Source organism: Bison bison, unplaced genomic scaffold (genome assembly GCF_000754665.1).
Source record: "Bison bison bison isolate TAMUID 2011002044 unplaced genomic scaffold, Bison_UMD1.0 scf7180017864149, whole genome shotgun sequence".
Taxonomy (NCBI): domain Eukaryota; kingdom Metazoa; phylum Chordata; class Mammalia; order Artiodactyla; family Bovidae; genus Bison; species Bison bison.
In genome coordinates this window covers 2,441,687-2,456,189 of record NW_011494721.1, presented here as the reverse complement: position 1 = coordinate 2,456,189, position 14,503 = coordinate 2,441,687, and positions in this window count along the sequence as shown.

Genomic DNA, 14,503 nt, shown 5'->3' with positions numbered 1-14,503 from the left:
TTGTTCTGTTTCTTCTTGACCTGCATACAGATTTCTTAGGAGGCAGGTAAGAAGGTCTGGCATTCCTATCTCTTGAAGAATTTTCCATAGTTTGCTGTGATCCAAACAGTCAAAGGCTTTAGCATAGTCACTGAAGCAGAAGTAGATGGTTTTCTGGAACTCTTTTGCTTTTTCTATGATCCAATGGATGTTGGCAATTTGATCTCTGGTTTCTCTGCTTTTTCTAAATCCAGCTTGAAACATCTGGTAGTTCACAGCTCGTGTACTGCTGAAGCCTAGCTTGGAGAATTTTGAGCATTACTTTGCTACTGTGTGAGATGAGTGGAAATGTGCAGTAGTTTGAACATTCCTTGTCATTGCCTTCCTTTAAGATTGGAATGAAAACTGACTTTTTCCAGTTCTGTGACCACTGTTGAGTTTTCCAAATTTGCTGGCATATTGAGTATAGCACTTTCATAGCATCATCTTTTAGGATTTGAAATGGCTCAACTGGAATTCCATCATCTCCACTAGCTTTGTTCATAGTGATGCTTTCTAAGGCCAACTTGACTTCACACTCCAGGATGTCTGGCTCTAGGTGAGTGATCACACTGTCATGGTTATCTGGGTCATTAAGATATTTTTGTATAGTAATTCTGTATATTCTTGCCACCTCTTATAATATCTTCTTCTCCTGTTAGGTCTATTCCATTTCTGTCTTTATTTTGCCCAACTTTGCATGAAATGTTTCCTTGATATTTCTAATTTTTCTTGAAGAGATCTCTAGTCTTTCCCATTCTATTGTTTTCCTCTATTTCTTTGTATTTTTCACTTAGGCAGGCCTTCTTATCTCTCCTTGCTATTCTTTGTAACTCTGCATTCAGATTGATATGTTTCCCTTCTCCTCAGAAAGAGAATTAAGAAAACCCCATTAGCAACTATATCAATTGGAATAATAAATGTAGGAATAAATTTAATCATGGAGGACCATTTGCTTTCACTCATTACCTGAAATATCCATTAAACTCATCAACGCATCAAACTCGTTGCAGTTGTTCTGAAGCCCATTTTCTTAACAAAGCTTGTTTCTAGTTTCCCTACATCACATTCTTGTGCCAGATTCACCAGCACAATTTACTATTTATTTGTTACTACATCTATTCATAGTCTACTCCCAATTAAATTACTGGCTGCAAGGTATATGATCACATTATTCTAATGTCTTCCCCTTGTTGCCTACCTAATTTCTAGGTATAGGTTTCTCTCACTATCTGAAAGTAGAGAGTTCCTATGAAATCTTCATAACTCTGAATGGCATGAAACAAACAAGCAATTACCTTAGGACACATTTTGCTAATAAATGCACAAAATAAATCAATGTAGATCCCTGATGCTCAAAGACAGTTTAAAGCTATGGTGACTTTAAGCTGATCACTGAGTATAAATGGGCTTCCCTGGATGCTCAGAGGTAAAGAATCCACCTGCCAATTCAGGGGACACTGGTTTGACCCCTGGCTTGGGAGGATCCCCTGGAGAAAGAAATGGCAACCCAATCCAGTATTCTTGCCTGGAAAATCCCATGGACAGAGGAGACTAGAAGGCTACAATGTTTAGAGTCAGAAAGAGCTGGACATGACTTAGCAACTAAACAGCAACAACAACTAAGTATGGATGCCAGGGAAGGACCTTGGTGGTGTAAATCTCGCTGCTGCCAGGAGTTTGCATAACCTTTTAAAGATACAGTGCAAAAAAAAAAAAAAGTAAACATTATTTCACATATCATCCTTTTTCATAAAAGCAAAAATTCCTTTCAGATTTTTTTATATTTAATGTAAACAGTACTAATGTCAGCCTTTTGTAAAAGCAAAATGGTTTAAAATGAAATTTTATTAATATAAAGCCAGTGAAACTTATATTTACTGAGTATTTCTTGAACATCTCACTAATCTTTAAAAACAGAAGACATTTTCCATAAACACTATTACTACAGATTTAAGATGAAAACTCTTAATAAATGTAAATAAGTTTACTTATTAAAAATAAGTAAATACATTTTAGACTTTGGTGTTTTCTGCCTGTTATTTTAATCATGCACTATAACATATTTGAGAAATATGTTATCTAAGGAGTAACCAGTATGCAAGTCAGGAAGCAACAGTTAGAACTTGACATGGAACAACAGACTGGTTCCAAATAGGGAAAGGAGTACCTCAAGACTGTATATTGTCACCCTTCTTATTTAACTTAAATTCAGAGTACGTCATGAGAAATGCTGGAGTGGAAGAAGTCCAAGCTGGAATCAAGATTACTGGGAGAACTATCAATAGCCTCAGATATGTAGATGACACTGCCTTTATGGCAGTAAGTGAAGAACTAAAGAACCCTTTTGATGAAAGTGAAAGAGGAGAGTGAAAAAGTTGGCTTAAAGCTCAACATTCAGAAAACTAAGATGATGGTATCCTGTCCCTTCACTTCATGGCAGATAGATGGGGAAACAGTGGAAACAGTAGCTGGCTTTATTTTGGGGGGCTCCAAAATCACTGCAGATGGTAATTGCAGCCATGAAGTTAAGAGACACTTACTCCTTGGAAGGCAAGTTATGACCAAACTAGATAGCGTATTAAAAAGCAGAGACATTATTTTGCCAAAAAAGTTGCCTCTAGTCAAGGCTATGGTTTTTCCAGTAGTCTTGTATGGATGTGAAAGTTAGACTGTAAAGAAAGGTGAGCGTTGAAGAATTGACGCTTTTGAACTGTGGTGTTGGAGAAGACTCTTGAGAATACCTTGGACTGCAAGGAGATCCAGCCAGTCCATCTTAAAGGAGATCAGTCCTGGATGTTCATTGGAAGGACTGATGCTGAAGCTGAGACTCCAATATTTTGGCCACCTGATGCGAAGAACGACTCCTTAAAAAAGACCCTGATGCTGGGAAAGATTTAAAGCAGGAGGAGAAGGGGATGACAGAGGATGAGATGGCTGAATGACATCACTGACTCAATGGACATGAGTTTGGGTGAACTCCGGGAGTTGGTGATGGACACTGAGTCCTGGCGTGCTGCTGTTCATGGGGTCACTAGAGTCAGACACGACTGAGTGAACTGAACTGAAGGAGACAAAAGAACTGTACACAGAAAATTATGACACCTATGAAAGAAATCAAAGACGACATAAACAGATGGAGAGATATTCCAAATTCCTGGGTAGGAAGAATCAATATTGTAAAAATGATTATGCTAACAAATGCAATCTACAGATTCAATGTGATCCCTATCAAATTACCAATGACATTTTTCACAGAACTAGAACAAAAATATTCACAAATCATATGGAAACACAAGAGACTCTGAATAGCCAAAGCATTCTTGAGAAAGAAGAATGGAGCTGGAGGAATCAACCTTGATGACTTCAGATTATACTACAAAGCTACAATCATCAAGACAGAATGGTACTGGGACAAAAACAGAAATATAGACCAATGGAACAAGATAGAAAGCCCATAAATAAACCCATGCCCCTATTGGTACTTAATTTTTGACAAAGGAGGCAAGAATATACAATGGGGAAAAGACAGCCTCTTCAATAAATGGTGTTGGGAAGACTAGACAGCTAAATGTAAAAGAATGAAATTAGAACACTTCCTAACATCATACACAAATATAAACTTAAAATGGATTAAAGACCTAAATGTGAGACCAGAAACTATAAAACTCTGAGAGGAAATCATAGGCAGAACACTCGATGAGATAAATCAAAGCAAGATCCTCTATGACCCATCTCCTAGAATAACAGAAATAAAAACAAAAGTAAACAATGGGACTTGATGAAACTTAAAAGCTTTTGCACAGCAAAGAAAACTATAAGCAAGGTGAAAAGACAGCCCTCAGAATGGAAGAAAATAATAGCAAAAGAAACAACTGACAAAGGATTAATTTCCAAGATATACAAGCAACACATTCAACTCAATACCAGGAAAACAAACAACCTAATCAAAAAGTGTGGGGGGGGGGGGGAATGGGAAAAAAGACCTAAATAAACATTTCTCCAAAGAAGACATATAGATGGCTAACAAACACATGAAAAGATGCTCAACATTGCTCATTATTAGAGAACTGCAAATGAAAACCACAATGAGATATCATCTCACAGCAGTCAGAATGGCCATCATCAAAAAGTCTACAAACAATAAATGGTGGAGAGGGTGTGGAGGAAAGGAAGTGCTCTTGCACTATTGGTGGGAATGTAAACTGATACAGCCACTAAGGAAGACAATATGGAGATTCCTTTTAAAAAATAGGAATAAGTCAGTTCAGATTAGTTCAGTTCAGTCACTCAGTCGTGTCCGACTCTTTGTGACCCCACGGACTGCAGCACGCCAGGACTCAATGTCCATCACAAACTTCTGAAGTTTACTGAAACTCATTTCCATTGAGTCAGTGATGCCATCCAACCATCTCATGCTCTGTCGTCCCCTTCTACTCTTGCCCTCAATCTTCCCCAGCATCAGTGTCTTTTCCAGTGAGTCAGTTCTTAGGATCAGGTGGCCAAAATATCAGAGTTTCAGCTTTAACATAAGTCCATCCAATGAACATTCAGGACTGATTTTCTTAGGGATGGACTGGTTGGATATCCTTTCAGTCCAAGGGATTTTCAAGAGTCTTTTCCAACACCACAGTTCAAAAGCATCAATTCTTCAGTGCTCAGCTTTCTTTATAGTCCAACTCTCACATCCATACATGACAACTGGAAAAACAATAATCTTGACTAGATGCACCTTTGTTGGAAAAGTAATGTCTCTGCTTTTTAACATGCTGTCTAGGTTGGTCTTAACTTTGCTTCCAAGGAGTAAGCGTCTTTTTATTTCATTGTTTTCAGTCACCATCTACAGTGATTTTGGAGCCCAGAAAAATGAAGTCTGCCACTGTTTCCACTGTTTCCCCATCTATTTGCCATGAAGTGATGGAACTGGATGTCATGATTTTAGTTTTCTGAATGTTGGACTTTAAGCCAACTTTTTCACTCTCCTCTTTACTTTCATCAAAAAGGCTCTTTAGTTCTTCTTCACTTTCTGCCATAAGGGTGGTGTCATCTGCATATCTGAGGTTATTGATATTTCTCCCAGAAATCTTGATTTCAGCTTATGCTTCATCCAACCCAGGGTTTCTCATGATGTACTATGCATACAAGTTAAGTAAGCAGGGTAACAATATATAGCCTTGACATACTCCTTTTCCTATTTGGAACCAGTCTGTTGTTCCATGCCCAGTTCTAACTGTTGCTTCCTGACCTGCAAACAAATTTCTCAAGAGGCAAATCAAGTGGTCTGGTATTCCCATTTCTTTCAGAATTTTCCACAGTTTAGTGTGATCGACACAGTTAAAGGCTTTGGCATAGTTAGTAAAGCAGAAATAGATGTTTTTTCTGGAACTTCCTTGCTTTTTTGATGATCCAGCAGATGTTGGCAATTTGATCTCTGGTTTGCCTGTCGTTCCTAAAACCAGCTTAACTCTGGAAGTTCCCAGTTCATGTCTTGTTGAAGCAGGGCTTGGAGAATTTTGAGCATTACTTTGCTAGTGTGTGAGATGAGTGCAATTGTGCGGTAATTTGAGCATTCTTTGGCATTACCTTTCTTTGGGATTGGAATGAAAACTGACTTTTCCAGTCCCATGGCCACTGCTAAGTTTACCAAATTTGCTGGCATATTGAGTGCAGCACTTTCACAGCATCGTCTTTCAGGATTTGGAATAGCTCAACTGGAATTCCATCACCTCCACTAGCTTTGTTTGTAGTGATGCTTCCTAAGGCCCACTTGACTTCATATTCCAGGATGTCTGGCTCTAGGTGAGTGGTCATACCACCATGGTTATCTGGGCCATGAAGATCTTTTTTTACAGTTCTTCTGTATATTCTTGCCACCTCTTCTTAATATCTTCTGCTTCTGTTAGGTCCATACAATTTCTGTCCTTTAGTCAGCCTACCCTTGCATGAAATATTCTCTTGGTATCTCTAATTTTCTTGAAGAGATCTCTAGTATTTCCCATTCTGCTGTTTTCCTCTATTTCTTTGCATTGATTCCTGAAGAAGGCTTTCTTATCTCTCCTTGCTATTCTTTGGAACTCTGCATTCAGATGCTTATATCTTTCCTTTTCTCCTTTGCTTTTTCTTCTTTTCTTTTCACTTCTCTTTTCTTTTCACTTCTCTTCTTTTCACAGCTATTTGTAAGGCCTCCTCAGACAGCCATTTTGCTTTTTCACATTTCTTTTCCATGGGGGTGGTCTTGATCCCTGTCTCCTGTACAATGTTACGAACCTCTGTCCATAGTTCATCAGGCACTCTGTCTACCAGATCTAGTCCCTTAAATCTATTTCTCACTTACACTGTATGATCATAAGGGATTTGATTTAGGTCATACCTGAATGGTCTAGTGGTTTTCCCCCACTTTCTTCAATTTAACTCTTAATTTGGCAATACGGAATTCAAAATATGAGCCACAGTCTGCTCCCAGTCTTATTTTCGCTGACTTAATAGAGTTTCTCCATCTTTGGCTACAAAGAATATAACCAATCTGATTTCAGTATTGACCATCTGGTGATGTCCATGTGTAGAGTCTTCTCTTGTGTTGTTAGCAGTTGCTATGACCAGTGCATTCTCTTGGCAGAGAGAGAATTCTCTTTGCCCTGCTTCATTCTGTACTCCAAAGCCAAAGTTGCCTGTTACTCCAGGGGTTTCTTAACTTCCTGCTTTTGCATTCCAATCCCCTATAATGAAAAAGACTTCTTTTTTGGGTATTAGTTCTAGAAGGTCTTGTAGGTCTTCATAGAACCATTCAACGTTGGCTTCTTCAGCATTACTGCTCAGGGCATAGACTTGGATTACCATATATTGAATGGTTTGCCTTGGAAATGAACAGAGTTCATTCTGTCATTTCTCAGACTGCATCCAAATACTGCATTTTGGATTCTTTTGTTGACTATGATGGCCACCCCTTTTCTTCTAAGGGATTTTTGCCCACAGAAGTAGATACAATGGTCATCTGAGTCAAATTCAGCCATTCTAGTCCATTTTAGTTAACTGATTCCTAAAATTTCAGTGTTCACTCTTGCCATCTATGGTTTGACTACTTCCAATTTGCTTTGATTCATGGATCTAACATTCCAAGTTCCTATGTAATATTGCTCTTTATAGCATTGGACCTTGCTTCGATCACCAGTCACATCCAGAACTGGGTGTTTTTTTGCTTTGGCTCCATCTCTTCATTATTTCTGGAGTTATTTCTCCACTGATCTCCAGTAGCATATTGGGCACCTACCAACCTGGTGAGTTCATCTTTCAGTGTCCTATCTTCTTGCCTTTTTATGCTGTTCATGGGTTTCTCAAGGCAGGTATACTGAAGTAGTTTGCCTTTCTCTTCTCCTGCTGCTGCTGCTAAGTCACTTCAGTCGTGTCTGACTCTGTGTGACCCCATAGACAGCGGCCCACCAGGCTCCCCCATCCCTAGGATTCTCCAGGCAAGAACACTGGAGTGGGTTGCCACTTCCTTCTCCAATGCATGAAAGGGAAAAGTGAAAGTGAAGTCGCTCAGTCGTGTCCGACTCTTCATGACCCCATGGTTTGCAGCCTACCAGGCTCCTCTGTCAATGGGATTTTCCAGGCAAGAGTACTGGAGTGGGGTGCCATTGCCTTCTCCATTCTCTTCTCCAATGGACCACAAATGTCAGAACTCTCCACCATGACATGTTCATCAGCAATCCCATTCCTAGGCATATACCCTGAGGAAATCAGGATTGAAAAAGAGAGATATATCCTATCTTTCATTTAAGCACTATTTACAATAGCTAGAACATGGAAGCAACCTATATGCCCATTGACAGGTTAATAGATAAAGATGTTGTGGTACATATACACAATAGAATATTCAGTTCAGTTCAGTTCAGTCACTCAGTCATGTCCAACTCTTTGCAACCCCATGAATCACAGCACGACAGGCCTCTTTGTCCATCACCAACTCCCAGAGTTCACCAAAACTCATGTCCATCGAGTCGGTGATGCCATCCAGCCATCTCATCCTCTGTCGTCCCCTTCTCCTCCTGTCCCCAATCCCTCCCAGCATCAGGGTCTTTTCCAATAAGTTAACTCTTCACATGAGGTGGCCAAAGTGTTGAAGTTTCAACTTTAGCATCAGTCCTTCCAATGAACACCCAGTGATGATCTCCATTAGAATGGACTGGTTGGATCTCCTTGCAGTCCAAGGGACTCTCAAGAGTCTTCTCCAACACCACAGTTCAAAAGCATCAATTCTTTGGTGCTCAGCTTTCTTCACAGTCCAACTCTCACATCCATACATGACCACTGGAATAACCATAGCCTCGACTAGATTGACCTTTGTTGATAAAGTAATGTCTCTGCTTTTGAATATGCTATCTAGGTTGGACATAACTTTCCTTCCAAGGAGTAAGCGTCTTTTAATTTCATGGCTGCAATCACCATCTTTGGTGATTTTGGAGCCCAAAAAGATAAAGTCTGACACTGTTTCCACTGTTTCCCCATCGATTTCCTATAAAGTTATGGGACCAGATGCCATGTTCTTCGTTTTCTGAATGTTGAGCTTTAAGCCTACTTTTTCACTCTCCTCTTTCACTTTCATTAAGAGGCTTTAGTTCCTCTTCACTTTCTGCCATAAGTGTGGTGTCATTTGCATATCTGAGGTTATTGATATTTCTCCCAGCAATCTTGATTCCAGCTTGTGCTTCTTCCAGCCCAGCATTTCTCATGGTGTACTCTGCATATAAGTTAAATAAGCAGGGTGACAATATACAGCCTTGACTTACTCCTTTTCTTATTTGGAACCAGTCTGTTGTTATATGTCCAGTTCTAACTGTTGCTTCCTGATCTGCATATAGGTTTCTCAATTACTCAGCCATAAAAAAGGAACACAGTTGAGTCCATTCTGATGAGGTGGATAAACCTAGAACCTATTATACCAAGTTAACTGAGTCAGAAAGAGAAAGATAATATCATGTTCTAACACACATATATGAAATCTAGAAAAAATGGTTATGAAAATTTTATTTACAGGGCAGCAATGGAGAAACAGACATAGAGAATAGACTTATGGACATGGGAGATGGGAGGAGAAGGTGAGTTGAATGGAAAGAGTAACACAGAAACTTACATTACCATATGTAAAATAGATACCCAATGGGAATTTGCTGTATGGCTTAGGGTACTCAAATATCAACCTAGAGGTGTGGGATGAGGAGGGAGATAAGAGGGAGGTTCAAAATTGAGGGGATATATGTATACCTATGACTGATTCATTTTGAGGTTTGATAGAAAACAAAGAAGTTCTATAAACCAATTATCTTTCAATTAAAAAAAAAAAAGAAAAAAAAATGCCCCTTTGACTTTACCATCCAGGTTCAAAACCTAATAGTTAAAGTCTGATATGTTCTTTGTGGCAAGAACCAGTGAATTAATGATGTGTAAATGCTTATTTCTGTGAAGAAATTTCTTTTTTTTAAATCCAGTCTTAGCTTTTTGTTTTCTTTCTCTGGTGAAGATAGGAATGTCAGGTTCATGGGCTTATCCTAAAATGCTGAACATAGAATAGTAATGATGTGTCTCAGCTTTGCTAAAGCACATGTGAAGTTGGTCATTACATTCTATTTATGAACATTTCCTTCTCACAAAAGTTATCTAATATGCAGTTTTTCTTTTTCATGCATATGTGTAGGGATTGCTCTTTTTAACATAGGCTATGTAAATGTGTAAATGTTCTCAATCAGAATGACTAGAGGAAATAATTTCTTTTTCAGAGTTTTGAATATTTCATTTAGCCTTTGTAAGAACACAACAAGCAAAAATTTTGAAAAATAAAGTTCTGACCCAGATCTGATATTTGTGGTTTAGGAAAATTATTAAAGAGTGTTTCTACAAAGAGTATTTCTACAAGTGAACTTTTACATCTAGGCTACTACAACTATACCCTTGAATTTCAAGTGATAAAGTGAATTTAAAAATAGTTCTGATAAATTTTGGGTAAAGTGGTATATTGAAGAGACTACATTTTCCTGTATGATTAAGACTGTTTTCTACTCTTCATTGCATTTCTTTCTTTATGAGAAACATCTGTTTGAAAATATGGCATAACAGAAACTTTCTTGTTGAATTGAATCACTAGGTAAATATATAGCTACAGAAGAAGAAAGTAGAAAAGAGACAAAATATAAAGAATGTTGTGGAGTTAATTTCCCATAGAATTCTTTATCGGTTGAAGATTGTCAGCCTAAAAGATGTACTAACTTTCCTAATGCTATGGTTCAAGGGTTTTATTCCAATATGCCTTTAAAAACTTTCCTTGGAGCATTTATAGTACTTTCCGTCTTCAAAATAGTTTAAAACTGTCAACTAGCTAGTCCTCACAACATCCTTTTGAGGCAGGTAACCATTATTATTCCCATTTTACACTTGGGAAAAAAGGGTAAAACGATTAAAAAAGAATAGTGACTCAGCCAGAACTTTGTAGCTGAATTCTAGCCTATTACACAGTCCTATCCTTCACCAAGGTTTTCTTTTAATAGCTACCCTTGTAATCATGTTGGTTTAATTAAGTCAAATATTCAGTAAGTAGTAGCTGAGCAGGAACTCAATACAACATTTAGTTTCTAGATGAATTTGATCTTACATCCACAAAAATATGATAAACTAATATACACATGTGCATTTGTGCACACATACAGAGACACACCTATGTGAGTATATGTGTGTATGCTGTGTGTGTGAGATGGCAGTGATGCAAAATTTAAATGAATATATTTGATTATCCATAGCAATATATTTTAACCTGTATGAGGAAGATGCAGTGATTCAAGAGAGAGATATCCTCTACTTAAATATTATCAATGAAAGTCTCATTTACTAGGTGTCATTCAGATCACCTCTAAAAGCATATTGCAAACATCTTCCTCTTTATCTCCAGTCTTACAACTCTAGATGCCAATTATTACTCTGCTGCCAAAGGCAACATCTCTTAAATCTTCCTATATGTATCTGCCAAAATTATTTTCCAACATCCAAACTTGACTATATAGTTTTCCTTGTTTAAAATTCTTCAAAGTCTCATTAAAAGTCTCTATGACGGATGGACCCTTCTTCAGTAGCCCTGGTGATTTTTGTTATCAAACTTAGAAAAAATGGATCTCGAAGAATAAGATCTAACTTGCATTCACTGAAACAAGGCTTTTCTGTCCCTTGTCTCCAATTGACTGGTTCTTGTTTGCCTACCCGTACTGGTGCTATTGCACTATGCTTTTACACATGTTTATAAAATCATTGGCCATGCTCTACTAGGATCCTTTGTTTTCTAATTCACTTCCCTACTAAGCTATCAGCCACAGGATATACTATCTTGTCTGCAAGTAGTAACTTACTAAATATGCATTTAATATTACTCAAAGAATGAGTGATCCAGTTGAGTATAGAAGTTGTATGCATGCCAAAGCATAGGGAATGTCTCAAGTAAATTCCTCAGAGATGACAAGTTCATGGCGTGCTTAGAAAAGCAGCACATGGTTCTGTTTGGCAGGAGCACTAGATTTGAGTAAAGAAGGAAAAGGGTAGAGCAGGAGAGGTTATTTGGGATTAGGTGATAGAGAATTTTTCATAGTGATATCTGTTCACAGTTTCCTATTTTTTCCTGTGACCCATTCTCTGTTTTATTTTGTTCTAAGCATTCCCTACTTCAGTTTTTACATTCAATAAAGCAACTGTTATTCCTTCTAATTCAATCTATCTGTACAGATTGAGTGGATCTGGTATTGTCACAAAATCACTTCTTAAAAAATCTCTATTAACTGATTCTCATTCCCTCAAGCATTAATTTATCCTGTACACACAGACTGCTAGATTAATCTTCCTGCTGTACATTTTTTATCTTACCATTCTCTTCTCTAAAAAACACCAATGATTCTCCATTATCTGCACAATACAAGCAGGGTTAATTGATTTCTGCTTTTTCTTTGCCTTTATCTACATTTGTTGAAATAAAAAAAAAAACTGCAAAATATTATTGAACTAGAGGACATATGATGTAGTAATATTGTAAAAAAATATTATTTGTCTTTAAGTACATTTATTCTCCATGTAAAACTAGCTGAAGACATATGTGAAGAGGAGAAAATCTGTGAAGAAGAGAGGTATTATAAACTCAAGGTGTGAGAGTCTTACTGAGAGAATATTCACCTTCCTAAACTTTTGGAGGGCTAAAATGCATGTGGTCTTTTTGACACAAATAATATGACTGTTTTTAGTCAGCTTATTTTACTACTATAATCTAAATTTAAGATCTTATATAAAGACAGAGTTTGTCTCAATATCAGATATTTAACAGCTGCTGTTTCTTGTTTCCTTACATGTAATTAAGTTTCATTTTTTTCTTTTGCTGCTATCAAGATTTTACCTCTGTCATTCAGCAGTTTGAATATGATTATCATGATGTAGGTCATTGTGTGTTTGTCCTACCTGAAAGTTTTTGAGAAGCTCGGATCTGTAAATCAATTATCTGACCATTTTAAAATGAATTTTTAATTTTAGAATAGTTTTAATTTGAAAGAATTATTGGGACAATAATGTAGAGAGTTCCAAAAGACCACAGATTATTATTAACATTTTACATAAGTATGGTACATCTGTCACAATTAATGAACTAATACTGACACATTTTTATTAACTAAAGTCCAAACTTTATGAAGTTTCCTCAGTTTTTCTCTAATGCCCTTTGGAAATCCCAAGGTATCATCCAGGCTACCATATTATATTTATTATTCGTGTCTCCTTAAGACCTCTTTGTTTGGGTAGTTTTTTAGGCTTTTCTTGTTTTTAACAACGTTGACATTTCCAAGGGTTACTGATTGCACATTTTGTAAAATGTTCCTCAATTGAGATTTGTCGCATGTTTTTACCATTATTATTGGTAAAATTGGGCTGGGGTAATATGTCCTGGGGAGAAAGATCACAGAGATAAATTACCATTCTTATCAAATTATATTAAGGGTATAAACTATTAATATGATTTATTACTATTGATATTAAACTTGATCACCTGGCTTTAGGTAGTGTTTGTAAAGTTTCTCCACTTTGAAATACTCATTTTGTCTCCCTTCTCTTTCTGTACTGCATTCTTTGAAAGTAAACCACTACATGTGCCTACACTTAAGGCATGAAGAGTTATACTGTGCCTCTTTAGGGGTTGGAAATTCTTTATTTCATTACTTGGAATAATGTGCTTGTAAAATCATATTTAGGAAGCTTTTATCAGTTATGTATTTAAATAGTTTCTTCAGTTCCTTTCTCTCCCTTCTATGCTTTCATAACCATCTTTACAATGATCTCTGGAGAAGGAAATGGCAACCCACTCCAGTATTCTTGCCTGGGAAATTCCATTGACAGAGGACCCTGGCAGGCTATAGTACATGGGGTCACAAAAGAGTCAGACATGACAGAGCCACCAAACAACAATAACAACTATGCTATTAAATAGTGTTTAAGACTGTTTTACAGGCCACTGAAGTTGTTTTTTGCTTCAGTATTTTTTCTCTCTGTTTTATGGACTAATTTCCATTGTCCTCAAAAATAATCAATAAACAATCTATAATAGGAATAGGAAAGTTTTATTTGAGCCAAAATGAGGAGTGTAACCTGGAAAACAGCCTCTCAGATAACTCTGAAGAACCACTCTGGAGAAACACGGTTTTCATCACCATTTTAAATCTTGTCAGAACAAAGAACATCAAATAAGTCAGAGATACATATATATATATATTTTTAACAGCTAAAAAAATAACAAACAAAACTTATCAGCACATACAAAGCAACTCAGTATGCCTTGGCACCTAGAAAGGGAGTCATCACTGAAGAAGTACCAGAATTGGTTTCCCAGGAAGTGAGACATTCAATCTTTATTTTTAACATGGATGTTCTTTGCTTGCATTCTTTTATTGAATAATTAAAGCAGACGTACAAAGTATGTCTGATTGGCCACAAACAGGCTGTTTTGGTTAACATGAAATTTAAGTTAACCCATTTATAACACAGAATGACTTCTCCACATCCCAATATTTGAAAATTTCTTTTATCACTGTCAATCAAGCTGCAAGTACACTAATTTTTCTTGCAGTATCATGCGTACTGTTGAGTCAATCTAGTGACATTTTAATTTTTGTTCTTTTCAACTCTGGAGTTTCTATTTGGCTTTCATTTGTAGTTTTTTTCCTGTTGAAATTCCCCATTTGTTGACTAATCTGCATTACAACTTGCTTTAATTTTTTGAACGTATATTTAATAGTTTCTTTGAAATCTTTGACTGCTAACCCTATGTCTGTGCCTACATTGAGTCAGCTTCTCTTGGTGACACTTATTCTTGAGCATGGGTCCAATTTCACACTTCCTTGCATGTCATAACTTTTAATTGAAAATTTAAAATTTAGATCATATAATACAGAAAATATTTCTGTACTCTGCTTTATATATA